Below are 14332 nucleotides of genomic sequence, written 5' to 3'. Positions count from 1 at the left end.
AGATGGATGTGCATTATGCAATGCTTCCTCCTCCCTTGCTATGGCCAGCAGAGGACAGAGGTGACAGGCTGGCCCAGGCAGATTCCCAAAAGGTGTCAGTAAAGATGATCTGGGGACATCTGGATGTTATAGCTGTGTGGGGAGGACAGCAGAGCACATGGCTTACACCCTGAGGATCTGGGCTGTCCCACGCTGAGAGCTGAGGGCAGGGTGGATGTCCACTCTTCTCTGAATACAGCAGCCTGCTCCAACGGAGGACACACGAGTGTGCTGGCCTCTTGCAGATGCTTTGAAGAACAAGGGCTTTGTGCTTGGGAAAGCCCAGATTGCAGTGAGTGAGTGCTCGCCCAACAACTTCCTCCCACATAGGCTGTGGCAGTGGCAGTTTGCCATTAAATTCCCAGACCAAGAAAATCTCAGCTGATTTCCCTCCTGCCAGAGGAAACACAAGCTGCATTGCTTCCGGCTGCAGCCCAGCTCCCCCTCAGCTCTGGAGCTCTGCTCCCCTGGCTCACAGGCACTTGTGGGCACATAGTCAGAACAGGATCAGTCCCACAGAGAGTACAGTTTTGCTGAATTCTGCCTTTTGTACAAAATCTGGTCACAGTCACACTGCAAGTTAATGTGGTCAAATTCAGACTGATGTGACTAAAGTCCCAGGGCATGAGGACAGGTCCCACATCCACACAGAGGCTGTACCACCAGCCCAAAGCCTACAAGCCCTAGACCTACATCTCAGTGGTCCAAAGGGATCCTCCCTGCGCACACCCCCACTGCTAGGTGCTGAGCTGGCACTAATTACAATTTTGCTAATTACTCTAAGCTCCACTGCCTTGGTGCTTTCCATAGGCAATGTTTGGTTGTGGCTTTTGCTGAAGCAGGAGACTCTTCTTGGAAGCTTGATAAAATCTGCAGGGAGACACCTGCCAATCTTCATACACAACATCTTTATTTTAATTTATTGGCAGCATTTAGAAAAATTGGCTTCTGTGCAGCATCAGTTGGACTTCATTAAAATAATAAGAGAGCTAAGATAGTAAAAACAAACCTGGCCAGTTGGCAACCTCAGAGTTTTGTCAGGACTGATCTATGCTGGAAGATACAGATTTAGTCCATCTACAGTAATAAAGTCCCATGATCCCATGGTTAAAACATCTTTTTCCCTGCTAGCTGATGCAATTCATTAATTATATGACATTTCCACAATGATTTCTCCAGAAGAAGGCCCTGGATGCCAAGGTTTACATTACATTTTCAATTACAAAGATATCCATATGGTGACTCTGCAGTATGTACAACTGCTTTACGTGGATCCAAGCCCTACTGCAATGCTAGCAGGGGTTGTGATGTGCTGGAAAATCCCTTTCTGGATATGGGGGTCTTGCTGGGTTCCCACCTGGGGATGGGGATGGCAACTAGGTGTTCCCTGCAGGAAAGGAGTGTTGGAGTTGAAGCACAAATCCTTGTGTCCTTTTGGGCTGCCAGACTTTTTTAATAGCCTTTTGAGCTGTGAGGATGAGTTTAAATCAGTATTACAACCCATCAATGGTCTGAGAAACCAGCAGTATTATGGGATAGGATTTTAGATTAAGACAAAAGGGCTCAGCCCAGGCATGGATTTCCCAGGCAGGCTCCAAGGAGCTAGTGAAGGGTCAGAGCCCATCTCCCACTCCCTACTGTGACACATGTTCCTGTTGCAACACCTTTTTTGCCCCAACACCCCTGTGGCAGGATCAGGCCTGCAAACACCCAAATGAGGGGCAGAGCTGCAGGATGAGGTGCTGTGATGGACACAAACTTGGACAAAAGAGGGGGATCCTGTGTTGCATGGTGTAGTGTTGGCCACATTGGTATTTCTCCACATTAAGGCTGGTCCTACCTACACAGGATCGATTGCTGCTGTAGAAGCTGCTTAATTAAGCACTAGTGTGAAGGGTACAAGTTGTGATTCAAATACTACTTGGTCTGAGGAAATGTATTGATTTGGACAGACCCCTTGGAGAAAACCTCATTCACAGTTCTCAGGTGGTTTGCAGCAGTCTGATACTCAGTCAGCACCATATGAACCATCCTTGGTTCTCCACAGCAGCTCCTGCCTGCCCCAGACGTTGTGGTAATACAACTGGGCTCCGAAAGGAAAGCACAGATTTTCCTTCAACAGCACTGATGTGTGGACACATAGCTGGAAAGTGATTCCTAGCGCTGTCAAATGGAAAAGTTGCAGGTTCTTTTTCCTCAGGTCTGGACAGAGGATGTGTCCATGGCTTGTTCCTTTGCTTATCCCAGGCACAGGACCTCCCTGGCCCTCCTGCCTTGCAGGCTGCAGCGATGCTCCCTGCAGCACTGGGAGTCAGGAGTCAATGCTGTTTGCACAGTTGCACTCCGATTAGCTCTGCAATGCCTGTAACCTTAGAGTAGTAAACCAGTGGCATATATATAGTTGAACAATTATATGTATTGTGACTAAATTTCCCCCTGAAGATCTCATTCACGATGTTAGAGTGAAAGGATCATAAAATGAATTAATAGCTGATTCACTGTATAATTTCCTAGTTCAATATACTTTAGTGTACCAGCTAAATGAGCCATACACAGCATTCAGCTCGGCCAGTTAACAGCTTTATCATTGAGATCTCAGGCTTAGAAATAAAAGCAATTCTTCTGAAGTAATTGCGTCTAATTAAAAGAAACATTTAAAAAGTGTAACCAAAAGGAATTCATTTCAAATGGAAAATTAATGCTGAAAAATAGCCCTGAGCTCTCTTGTCTTTGCTAATAGCTAAGCATTCTCAGAATAATTAAACTGTTTTGAAATGTTGATACCTTCCCCTGTTAGAAATGATAGCCCAACACAGCAAATCCTCAGTGTGGCCCTAGTTAGTGATAGGTGTGGGGCTCTGGGTGGGCAGGGGAGATAAGGGGCAGCTGCCTGTGGGTGAGGAGGGTCCTCACCCCGAGGCTGTTGCACCCTGCAGGTGAAGCAGGATCTTTGCAACTTCTTTTGAAGAAGCAGGACTGCCCAGCCAGAGGAGCTGAACCCAGCATGGCAGGGGTTTGGGAGGCTCTGCCAGATACTGAGACTCCCCATAAAAGCAGAGGAATTAACTGAAAATAACTCTTTTTTTAAAAGTGTATGGACTTTGTTATGATATTTGCTCATCTCTGCAGCACCTCAGTTAGCTGAAGTGTCAGAGTGCGTTTCCAGCTGAAGCCTGTTCACTATTTTCTGTTACTTTTCCCATGAGCAAAAAGTGCAGCACTCCAACCTGCCCCCCAAAAATGTCCCACAATAAATATCCAGGTTTACAGAATTCCCGGCTGGCGTTTGTACTGCAGGTGTGTGCCAGCCCGGCTGATCTTGACAGAGAGGATCTGAATTCTTTCAGGTTCCTCATCTGTGTCTCCATCACTTGTTTCTCTCCTTTCACTCGTGCTCACTTTGGCAGGGAGCATTTCAAAGCTGGGTGCATAGTGAAAATCCCACTTACATGCTGTCCTGCTTCCCTCAAAGCAGGCCATGTCTCCAGGAGCCTCCTCCCCTCCCTCCACTCAAGGATTTACTTGCAGGTGTCGGAGCAAATTAAGTGCATCCTGTGACGTGGTGAGGATGAGCACAAATCCCACACATTGAGCAGGAGCTCTGTTTTTCATTCCCTGTGATGAGTTAGGAATGCTTCTCTGATTAATAGTCTGTATCTGGCTGTTCTGGGAGACCCAAAGGGGTGGCTGTCAGGGTGGCAGGGGTGTCTAGTGCCTAAAATAGTTGTTACAGTGCTTCATTTGCATGAATTGAATGGCTGGGTGCCACCAACATAAGGGACCTGCTATAGCTGGTGCTGCCAAATTAGAGGTCATACACAGTGGGTGAGGAGTTGCCAACAGAGCTATAGGGCACGAGGAGCTGGCCGGGCACTCTAAACCTGCAGCTGGGTGGTTTTGCTAAGAAATACAGACTCCCCAGATTTTAATCTTTCTCCAGGATCTTTTTTCCTTGAAAAGTGACTGAAAGCGAAAAAAAAGTTTTGAAAATGTCAGCGTTTGGTTTCAGCATCTTTGCATTAAACTATTTGATTCTCATATTGAATCAACTTCCTACTGGGAAGCAAACACTGACAAAGTTAATTCCTTTTAAGTGTTAAAAAGACCAAATCCAAATATTTCTGACCCAAGTGACTTTTTTGCTGGATGACCAGGACACAAGTGCTTTTGAGAATTCAACTTTATACCAGTTGAGGGAGAGAATTTGTTCTCTTTAAATCCTTGTGGGATGGGAATGCAGTTTCTCATGCTGCTGCAAGTGGGAAGCTCAGGGAATCTTTGGGGGCTGTTGCTTATTATTGCCAACACCTACTGAATTTGCTTTTATTATGCTATTTGGTAACTCTGACAGAATTGAGTATATTCTGTCCAAGACTTTCTGTAAAACATTCCTAGCAAATTCTGTGAATGTACAATAATGTGATATGTAAATATACATTTATAGCATTGACCCTACAAAATAACCTGGGTGTCTGCTGGCTTGTTTCCCTTTCCACAGCATTGTGCTGTTTCATGTGTTTCCTTGATACTCTTGTTCAAATCATAGTAAGTCAAAGTTTTCTCCCTTTTAGTTTGGAGGCAGAGCAAAAGGGCAGCATAAGACAGGATTCTGCTTCATGCATTGTAGCATGTTTTTCTTTTACTAATCATCCTGAAAACATCACAACTTCTAAGGGAATATGTAAAACTGGTCCCTGGTGCTGGCAGCAGGTCAGTGAATGCCCTGCACTGGCCAGCTTGCTCAAAATTCTGCCTCTATTTTCTGGATGATCCAGAACTTTCTTTTTTTAATTCCTGAGTGTTTCTAATTGAGCTAACATTATTAGAAGGTTTAAAAAAAAAAAAAAAAAAAAAACCTTTCCCAAATTCCCTTTGCGTTTCAGTAGCTCTTTAATATGCAAGGCAGCAAGAGATGAACTGGGTCTAATTACGAGTCCCTGGAGTAGCCAGTCAGAAAATGAATTGATGCCTTTTTCCTTATGAACAATGCATGTACCACAAATTAGAGGCGCCATCACCAGAGATTTAATTACAAAATATCATTACTCTCACACATCATTTCAGATTTGGCCTGATCAAATCAAAGTTGGGGGAGAGAGAAGGGGGGAGGCGGGTGAAGGGAAAAACTGCACCACTAGCAGGGTCATTCGTTCAGGGGTACTTGAATGCAGGAGGGAATTGGTGTTATTGAAGCTTCCCAAAAGGCAATTCTGCAGAGAAGCAGCGGTCGGGAGGAAATTCATTTCCTTTTCCAAGGCAGGCTCCAGGCAGTTCAGCTGTCCAGGGGAAAACACAGCATAAACACGGTGGCCAGGGCTGGGTGGGCTTCATTGGGAGGTGCTGCTTAAAGCCCATGGGCATGTTCAACTCCGCAGCAAGTCTGACGCTGCTTTGGGAGAGGGGGATTTTTTGTCAGGTAGGAAAAAATGTGATAAAAAGAGCATTTAATCTGCTATCACTTGGCTTTAGCTGGGCTTCCTCTGCCTCTGGCAGCAAAAGCTGTGTATGGAAAAATAAGGGACTAATTCCAAGATGTATCCAAGTGAACTTCAGGAATATACAGTGTATGTTATCCCATGTCATTCCTGACACAATTCCCCCAAAACACAGACACTGAAGCTACCTATCCATGTTAAAGTGTGTGATGAATTTTGTCAAAAGGAATGAATGTGAAGGGAGGCCTGGGAACTCATTCACTGCAGAGTTCAGCCTACTATTGCAGTTTAAATGTCATGGTGGTTACCAGAAAAAGGGTCTAGTGTGTGTTGGGAGGAGGGCTTGTCTTTTGTTTCCCTGATCTCTATTCACCCCTGAAGAATACAGAAGTGAGCAGCTACTATCTTATTTCCAGTACTCTGGGTCCATTCCTGTGGTTGAGCATCTTTATAGCTTGTGGTGCTTTTTAAGCAGAGCAATTTGGAACAAGTGCAGTCAAAGGTGGTCAGTGGTCCTTGTTCTGCAAGTAAACCTTGAAAGCCTTCTTCAAGCTGAGCATCCCAAGTGAGAGGTCCTCCCTTTTTGTCCATGCCCACTGAAAAGGAGTAGCACAGTTTGCAGCTTGGAGTGTACTCTTGGCTGCAGGAAGGGTTCCTGGGCCTGATGGCCCCATGCCAAAATGAAAAATCTGGTGAATATTCAGAAGTTGAATAGCTCCAGTGCTGTGTGCTCACCATAGCAGTGATAGAAATATCAGAAATATCCCAGTAAAATAAAAAATAACAGCCCTGTAGTGTCTAATGTGTCCCTGAGTGATGACTGTTGCAGCAGACCAATGCTATGGCACCAGAAACCTCTTTTTCCACCCTGAGAAAAAAGTGAGGCTATTTTCCTTTCAGAGTGACACCTGTCTGGTGCTGATTTAAAGGGCTGGCTGTTGAATAGGGTCATTCAGGCTGAGCTGATGCCATAAAGCCAGTCAGCAGCAAATGCGGGTGCTTGAGATGGGAGGGCAGAACGGCTGCTCAGCCCTGGGATGATTTACAGCCCCTGCATCCAGCCTAGGCCATGGGCTGTGATTATTTCTCAGCCGGACGCACAAGCCAATCGTTTCAAGAAGCTAAAACGCTCTTCAAAATTTATGAGGAAAATGACGGCTTGTTGAATACATGATGTAGCGAGATGTAGTTTTACATTAACTTAAGAGGCATTTATGGGGTAATATTCATCTTCTCTGTATTATGGCAAGTATAATATGAGAGGATGCTATGTCATGGGGATATGAGACCTGACAGATACGATGTACACAGGGAGACCATGATGAAACAGGAAAAGACAGGAAGAGCCAGAGGCATAGGCTGAATGGGGATGGGGCAGGAGAACAGGCTACTGTGAGAATGGGAGATGCCACCCATGTCCTCCATCTGTGGAAGCTGAAGTTGCTCCACCACTTCCATGGAGTCACATGGATACACACACACCAGCAGAGGACATGATCCAGTCATCACGGCCCTGAAGATCCACTGAAGGTCAAGCCCCACTCACTCTTTGTAAGAGCTGCTCAGCTTTCTGTGGTTCAGTGGACAAGGAATCCAGGGCATGTAATGCACCTGCTAATTCTAGCAGTTCATTGCACACGTGGCAACAAGGGCTTGGCCCACTATGAATGTATAGGCATGATATAAAGAGAAAAATTATTACTTCTGATAATATTCCACCTAATGACTGGACTTTGCCATGGAAGTACAAGGCTGAAAAAGGTTGCGTGCTCTTATGGAGGAAGTAGCAGACTCCCCTGGGAACGTGGCAGAAATGCACGTATATCACTGTTAGCTAAATATAGCTGGGTACTCGCAGAGCTTGCTCCAGCTGGCAAACCGAGTAGCTTTTCTCTCCTGTCTGTCGCACATCTGACTCCTCTGAACGTGCAGCACAGGCCAAACTCAGGCTGCTCCCTGTTTTAGACTGGCAAAATTGTAGCTGAAAGTAATTCCTAAGCATTTTTTCTCCCCTGCATTTAGCTGCAGGCAAATTTTTGCACTAGAAACTGTTTGACTTGGTAACGGAGATCAGTTATCTAATTGGGGGTGTGAATTAAAGTAGTGCCCTTGGTGCAAGCCCTGACCCTGTGTTGTCCCAAGTCAGGCACCTGGGGGGAGCTTTGGGCTGCCTCCTGATCCCCCCCTAACTGCGTATAAGCACAGGCAGTTGCAAGGCACATGAGTCACTGGTGCAGACGAATACTACAGTAAGTGATGCAGGGAAAGGCACTCTTCCCTGACGCCAGGGACGCGTGGCTGGATGCGCAGTAGTGTCTGGGTTAGCACTGGGCTCGGGGTCCCTCATAGAGCCGGATCCAGAGGCTGCAGAGCAGGGCATCCAGCCGATGGGCTCACCTGCAGTACAGCCATCATGTAAATCACAATTGCAGTGGGGTCTAGATCTCCACAGATATTCCTCCCTGGACATGCAGGGATGGGGGTTGAATTCAGTTTCTTTTTCTCTTGGTATCGTGAAAACACCAAGGAGAGCTGTGAGCCCTGCCTTAAGGAAATAGCAATTGACTTTGGAGTAGCAGCTTATCACCAAGAGACCAAAGAGCTTGTTGTGCAAAGCCAAGGGTGTCTGCATCTCTGATTCAGCTCCTTCCTCTAAGTGAACTGCAGTGCTTCCCCTCCGCCATGTCTGACCCATCTGTCCCTTGGGAGGAAAGGATGTTGCTCCCTTATAGACATTTTCTCACCTTATTAGATAAAACAGGTCAAAACTTCTAGACTGAGTCAACCTGGGGTGAATACCTGGATGGATGGCAGGACCCATCTTAATCTGCTAACATGATTGAAGTTTTTAGCCAAACTTTAGTAAGGCTTGTAGCTCTGACAGTGATGATATTAGCAAAAATAAAACCAAAAGGTGGTATGGTGGCTGCATTGTCCTTTCTTGATATCAGGTTGGATCAGAGCACCACTAACCAAGAGCAACGCAAGGTTAGCTGGAAAAGGCTGAAAGATCTGCAGGAGCTGTAGCAGCCAGACACAGGGAGATGGGCTGAGGCTGCAGGAGATGCCTAGAGAGGTGTCTGGGTGTGGAGGAAAGGTTGCAGAAGCCATGCTGAAGAGGCAGGAGAGCAGGATGATGTATAACACCCATTACATTGGAGAGAAATTAAAAGGATTGATTGATATCAATTATCAGGTACAATTTGTTGCTGCGCAATTGACACGTTAATCACCTCCCTGCTGCATTTCAGCATGGCAAGATTTTTGACCAATTTGAAAGGTTTACAGCAACAATATGATGCTGATTTATCTCTCCTTAATAAAAAAGTGATCAACTGAAACCTGCATCCATCATTCTGTTTATCACTCATGGTGATTTATTAACTAATTATACTTACAGTGGGTCTTTTTCTATAAGTATGGATAACAGAGTGATGCAGTGTCAGTGCAAGTCATAAATAATGCCACAGTACAGTATGTTTAATACTTACTCCTAGGACCAGCCCATAACAAGATGCCTTGATTAAGGTAAGCAGACGGCTTCGTTTGTCAGGAACAGTCCTGAAATTGCACATCGAGGAAACAAGTCCATTTCTCATGTTTCCAGCACTGGACATTGCACAAATGTCTCAACCATGTAATTCAGATCAGGTGAAATGCTCCCAGCTTGGCCATTTTTCATATACATTTGCAAACCCTCACCAGACCACATTGCACCCTGAGACTAAATAACAGCGTGGTGTTTCAGAATCAAGGCCTACGGAGCAAGAAGCCACCACAAATGCAAGAAAAAGGGACCTCACTGTGGGTTTTAAAACAGACGTGGGGAGCTGACAAAAATCAGAAATTCTCCAGTCATCATAAAAGGAAAAAAGGATTTTCTGTTGGTTTTAAGTGACAAGTTATCAAGCCCCTAAATCAGTTTCATCCATCAAAAATACCTCTACAACACTTGTAGGTTACCGTAATTGGCTAATATAGACTCCTAGGATTTCTGTCTTGATAAAGAGATGTGGTCAGTTCCCTCTCCTCGCACAAGACAATGATGTGACTCTATTAAACAATTAGACCTGGTAATCATGTAATCTCAAGGAGAAAGCAACTTCTCAAATGACACATCGGGCAGCTCTGTGCTGTCTTTCCAGACTCTGCAGCTGAGAAGAGGTCTGTATGATACCCTCTCCCTCCAGAGAAGAGACGTTATGAAGCGTATCACTGAGGTGATGGCATTGCCGGAGTAGCTGTGCAGTGACTGGACTGGTTGTGTATTTTGGCATCTTTCCCTAGAAATCCTGCAGAGCCCACTTGCATTTAATACAAGTGTTCAGGGCTGCTCAGCTTTAAGGTAATTTTTATCTTCCTAAAAATAATTGGGAAGTACTCTTTGCAAATCCCAACCTTAAACTCATTGTGGTTCTGCTTGGAAAACAACTATAAAAAGGGCAGCAGGTGTTTCTGTGGCTCCAACACTCTCCAAATCACTGGCCAAGCCTGATGCTTCCTGTGCTTGATCGTAGTGGTGCAGCAGGACTTCTTGGTTTCCCCTTATTCTCTTGCACATCATTATTCTCCTGCTGAGCTACTGGGGCATTAGATCCGCTCTGACAGACTGCAGCTCTCCCCAGTCTCAAACCATCTTGCCAACCGAGGGAGAGGTGGTCCAAATTTTTTTCCTTTAGTATCTGTGAGGATTGGGTGAAAAGCCAGTGGCTTCCTGCAGCAGAAGGCCTGAGGGCACCAGAAAGGATAACCCAGGCAAAGCTGGGGGTGCCTCTGGGTGCAGGGGAGTCCCCCACCCTGCCAGCTGTCACTGTGCAGTACACCAAATCTACTCATAATCCAGTTTCCAACCTTCTGAGCTTAGACCAGAATCACCCTCTTAACTTTTTCACCTTGGTGTCTGCCTACAAATGCATTTATAAAGTCCTGATCTTTTACTATAAATACAACCTCTCTTAGTAAGACCAATATTCCATTACCTTAAAGAAGCTTTTTTCTCTTCTTTATCCATCACTGGACTAGGTCCATGGTAAATATCCTGAGTCTGGACTCCCTTCTCTTTCAGTTTTACATAGGTGTAGATCATATGAGATTTTTTTTGGTATTGATCAATCTCTGTAATTAAGAAACTTGTGTAAATGTAGCATATAATAGCTATTTTCCCATCACCTTGGTACCCTGCTCCCAGCCTTGCCACTAACTTACTCTGCTGACTTGTCCAAGACTCTCATTGCTCTACTACTATGAAAATACTAGGTGTAGCACAGATGTTCTTTGGGACAGAGTCTCTTATTCTGTGTTTGGACAACGCCTGTGAGATCTCGGACTAAGCCTCTTTTTCCATCCCAATAATGTCTGTCTGCTTTGTGATTACAGCTTGCTTGCTCAGTGAAATGCAGCCACTTCTGGCACAGAGTAGCAGTGGCTGAGCAACATGCAGCCACACCACACTGTATTACAGGAGGCCAAACAATAACACAAATACACTATCCTGGGTTACAAGTGCAGAGGGAAGTGAGGTGATGTATGTGTGATCAGCACATTGACAACAGGATCCATAACCAAGAGGGAACAGTCAAACCAGCACCAAATAATTGTTAAATTATTACACAATTAATAGTTGTTTAAAGGCAAAGCAGGAATGATGGAAAAAAAAAAAAATCCCTGTTTGAAAATGCTTTCACAGGGCTGATCAGCACAGGCGCTGCTGTGTGAGTAGGAGTGCAGCTGCAGAGACACCGCAAAAATTACCCAGCACCTCCTGGGGGAACAAACAGTGACAGATCCATAATTTATAGGGGGCAGTCGGCGCTCAATAATTAGGGCATAATTTACACTGAGCGGGTTTTGGTGGTGGGAGGAGAGAGGCAGTTTTGTTTGTTCTCCTGCTTCTTCCCCGGGCGTCTGTCCCGGAGCTGGGAGGGAAGAGGATGCTCCTGCAGGCAGACCTGGCCTGAGCCAGCATGGCAGGGCTCGGTACATCCCCCCGCTCTCCCTCAAGGCCATGAGCCCATAATGACTACTTTGCAGGTTTGTCAGATGGAGAGGTCAGATTTTTCTGCTCTGATCCTTGGCACAGCTCTTCCTCTTTTGATGATTAATCCACATCATCTCTCCCACACCAGAGGCTCCGAGCATTCCCACAAGACCTCACCGCAACTCATCTCGTGCATCGTAACAGCCCATCTCAGTGGCTTGGGCACTTCTGTGCCCTTGCAAGGGACTTGGTACCTCATGCCCATCACCATCCTCAAGGCCTGGGGCACTAGTAAAAACAATGCAATGCTTGTTCTGCCCTTTAGCCATGGAGCTGCCTTGCAACCAAGCTGCAGCTCTCCTGCCCTTGTCCCCTGCCCTGCCTGAGCTTGCAGGGTTTAGCATGAGCCACCTTTACTTTTCCTATTTACAGGCACATCTATCTGGCCCTCAGGGCCACCTTTCACAGACAGGACATGGCTGCGCTCTGGGTGCAGAGCCAAGCTAAACCCATTTCCACCCAGGGACCCAGCTTGTCAGGCTCTGTAGGAGAGATTCAAGAGAAAACGTCTTAATGTAATGCAACAGGAGCTAAAGAAATCCTGAGTTTCAAGGTAGGTGCCTCCCTGATGTGTATGAGGAGGGGGATCACCCTGTAGACTTCTCAGTAAATCTGTGCCCAAGCTGTCACTGTGAGGAAGAACGGGAGGCCAGTATTTGTGCAGCATCTTATTTGCAACACCTTATGCTTAAACTTAAAACTAAAGTATGTCTTTATTGCTGATAAACCAGACTAATAGGACCTGCAGATCTAAAATTGAGGGAGGGGGATCCTCAGGACCTCAGCCAAAATGTAGCTCTGGTAATTACCTCTTCCCTCCTAAATTAGCCCTGTCCTCATGACACTGGATGAAAGCTTTGCTGCCTGCCCCATCCTGTGGAGCAACATTGCTGCAACGTGTCAGCCAGCTCTGCCCTGTGGACCACAGGAGTGAAGGTGTGGGATGCCCCAGGCTGAGTACCCTGTGTCGCTCAGGCCAGCAGCCCACAGCAGGGTGACGGCCACTAATGCGTGGTGACAGGACAGGCAGGATCGTTCCCCACCTTGACCCTGCTGGGGCAGCAACAGCAAAGGAGTTAAATTTGATTTCCTCATAGGGAAGAGGCTTGCAAGGGAGGCAGAAAAAAAATTACTTAGCTTCATCTTTCTCCCATTTTAGAAAAATTAATTTTTGAGAAACCTCCACAGTTTCACTATTTCTGGTCCCTAAATCACGCAGGCTGACAGCCTGTCCAGGGCTATTTATTGGCTCCCTCGCAGGGAGCCATCTTCAGCGAGCCGGGGCTTGATCTGAAGACCACGAGTGCCATCTTCTGGGAGTCTGCAGCCGTACTGCCCTCTCCTTCCCTGCGGCCTCCCGTGGTTGTGCCATAAATTTCGACTCCAGAGGAAAAAGTTTCACAGAATCACAGAATCATCTAGGTTGGAAAAGACCTTGAAGATCATCTAGTCCAACCATTAACCTAACATTGACAGTGCTCAACTCCACCACATCCCTAAGTGCTATGTCGACCCGACTCTTAAACCCCTCTAGGGATGGGGACTCCACCACCTCCCTGGGCAGCCCATTCCAACGCCTAACAACCCGTTCTGTAAAGAAATTCTTCCTAATATCTAGTCTAAACCTTCCCTGGCGCAATTTGAGGCCATTACTTCTTGTCCTACCACTTATTACTTGGTAAAAGAGACTCATCCCCAGTTCTCTGCAACCTCCTGCCCCTCACGCTTGGGTTCCCCACCACTGTGTACCAAAGCGTCACCAGCTGCAGGGGCAGCACGATGCTCCTCGCCTTCCCGGGGGGAAACTGAGGCAGAGACATGAAATAAAGCAGCCTCTCTTCTCCCTCAGATGCATGGGGAGGTGTGGGATATTATGTGGCCTCTTAAATACCCAGAAGGATCGGGAGGTGCAGTTGTGCCCTAGGCTTGCTCTCAATTTGGAGCTCTTTTCTAGCATTGAGGCATCAACAGAAACTTTCTTCTCTTTTCTCTGCTAATTTTCTGTTAAGGAAAGATTTTTTTTTTTTTTTTTTTGTACAAAGATTTAACGCCAGAATTGTGCATTTTGAGATACCTCTGGAGCATCACAAACTCCTAGCCAAATCCCAAGGGAATTAAAATGTTTGCTTAAAACAAAGGAATTGCCTGAGCTGGAGCACAGGCCTATGAAGCTGCAGCTGGAGGGTGGTCAAAGTGTCCTGGAAAAGGAGATGGAGGTGAGAACGTGGGGACAGTGCCTCTCTCGCAGAGGCTTACAAAGGCTTTAGTTTCTTTTTCTGTAAAACTCAAAGGTTTTTGTTGAGATTTGATTTATGGTAATGGAAGGGGAGGGAGCAGGTCTGCCTGTGCTGGCACAGAGGGTGCTGCCAGGCTGGCCTAGAGTAACTGTGCTTGTGAGAAGCCAGAGAACTGGCTTTTTCAGTGAAGGTAAATTTATTTGAATATTGTACCGTGATTTCCATGGTTAAAGGTGGGGCAAACGCTTCCCTGGTGCTACTGAGTCTGTGTGGGAAGAGTGGATGGGATGTCAAAAACTACTGCCCCTCGCTATTGCAGCCCCTGCCGCGGTGCCCGGCTCAGCCTGCAGAGCAGCACGCAGACCGTACCGCAGTACGTACAGAGCTGTGCGCGCTCTCTACAGCACCCTGCAGTCCTTAGGGCAGGACACAGTCCAGTCTGTCCAGCAGTGCACAGTGCAGCATGTACAGAATGTGCAGCATGTACAGACTGCACACCCTCACAGTCGGGGCCACACGATGGTGCTCAGAGCTCTCCCTCCTACTTTCCCCACAGGCCAGCTGCTGGGGCTTTCTAACCCTGC

The sequence above is a fragment of the Strix uralensis genome, chromosome 18 (genome assembly GCF_047716275.1).
Source record: "Strix uralensis isolate ZFMK-TIS-50842 chromosome 18, bStrUra1, whole genome shotgun sequence".
Lineage (NCBI taxonomy): Eukaryota > Metazoa > Chordata > Aves > Strigiformes > Strigidae > Strix > Strix uralensis.
The sequence above is the reverse complement of the archived record's forward strand: the minus strand, read 5'-3'. Positions refer to the sequence as shown.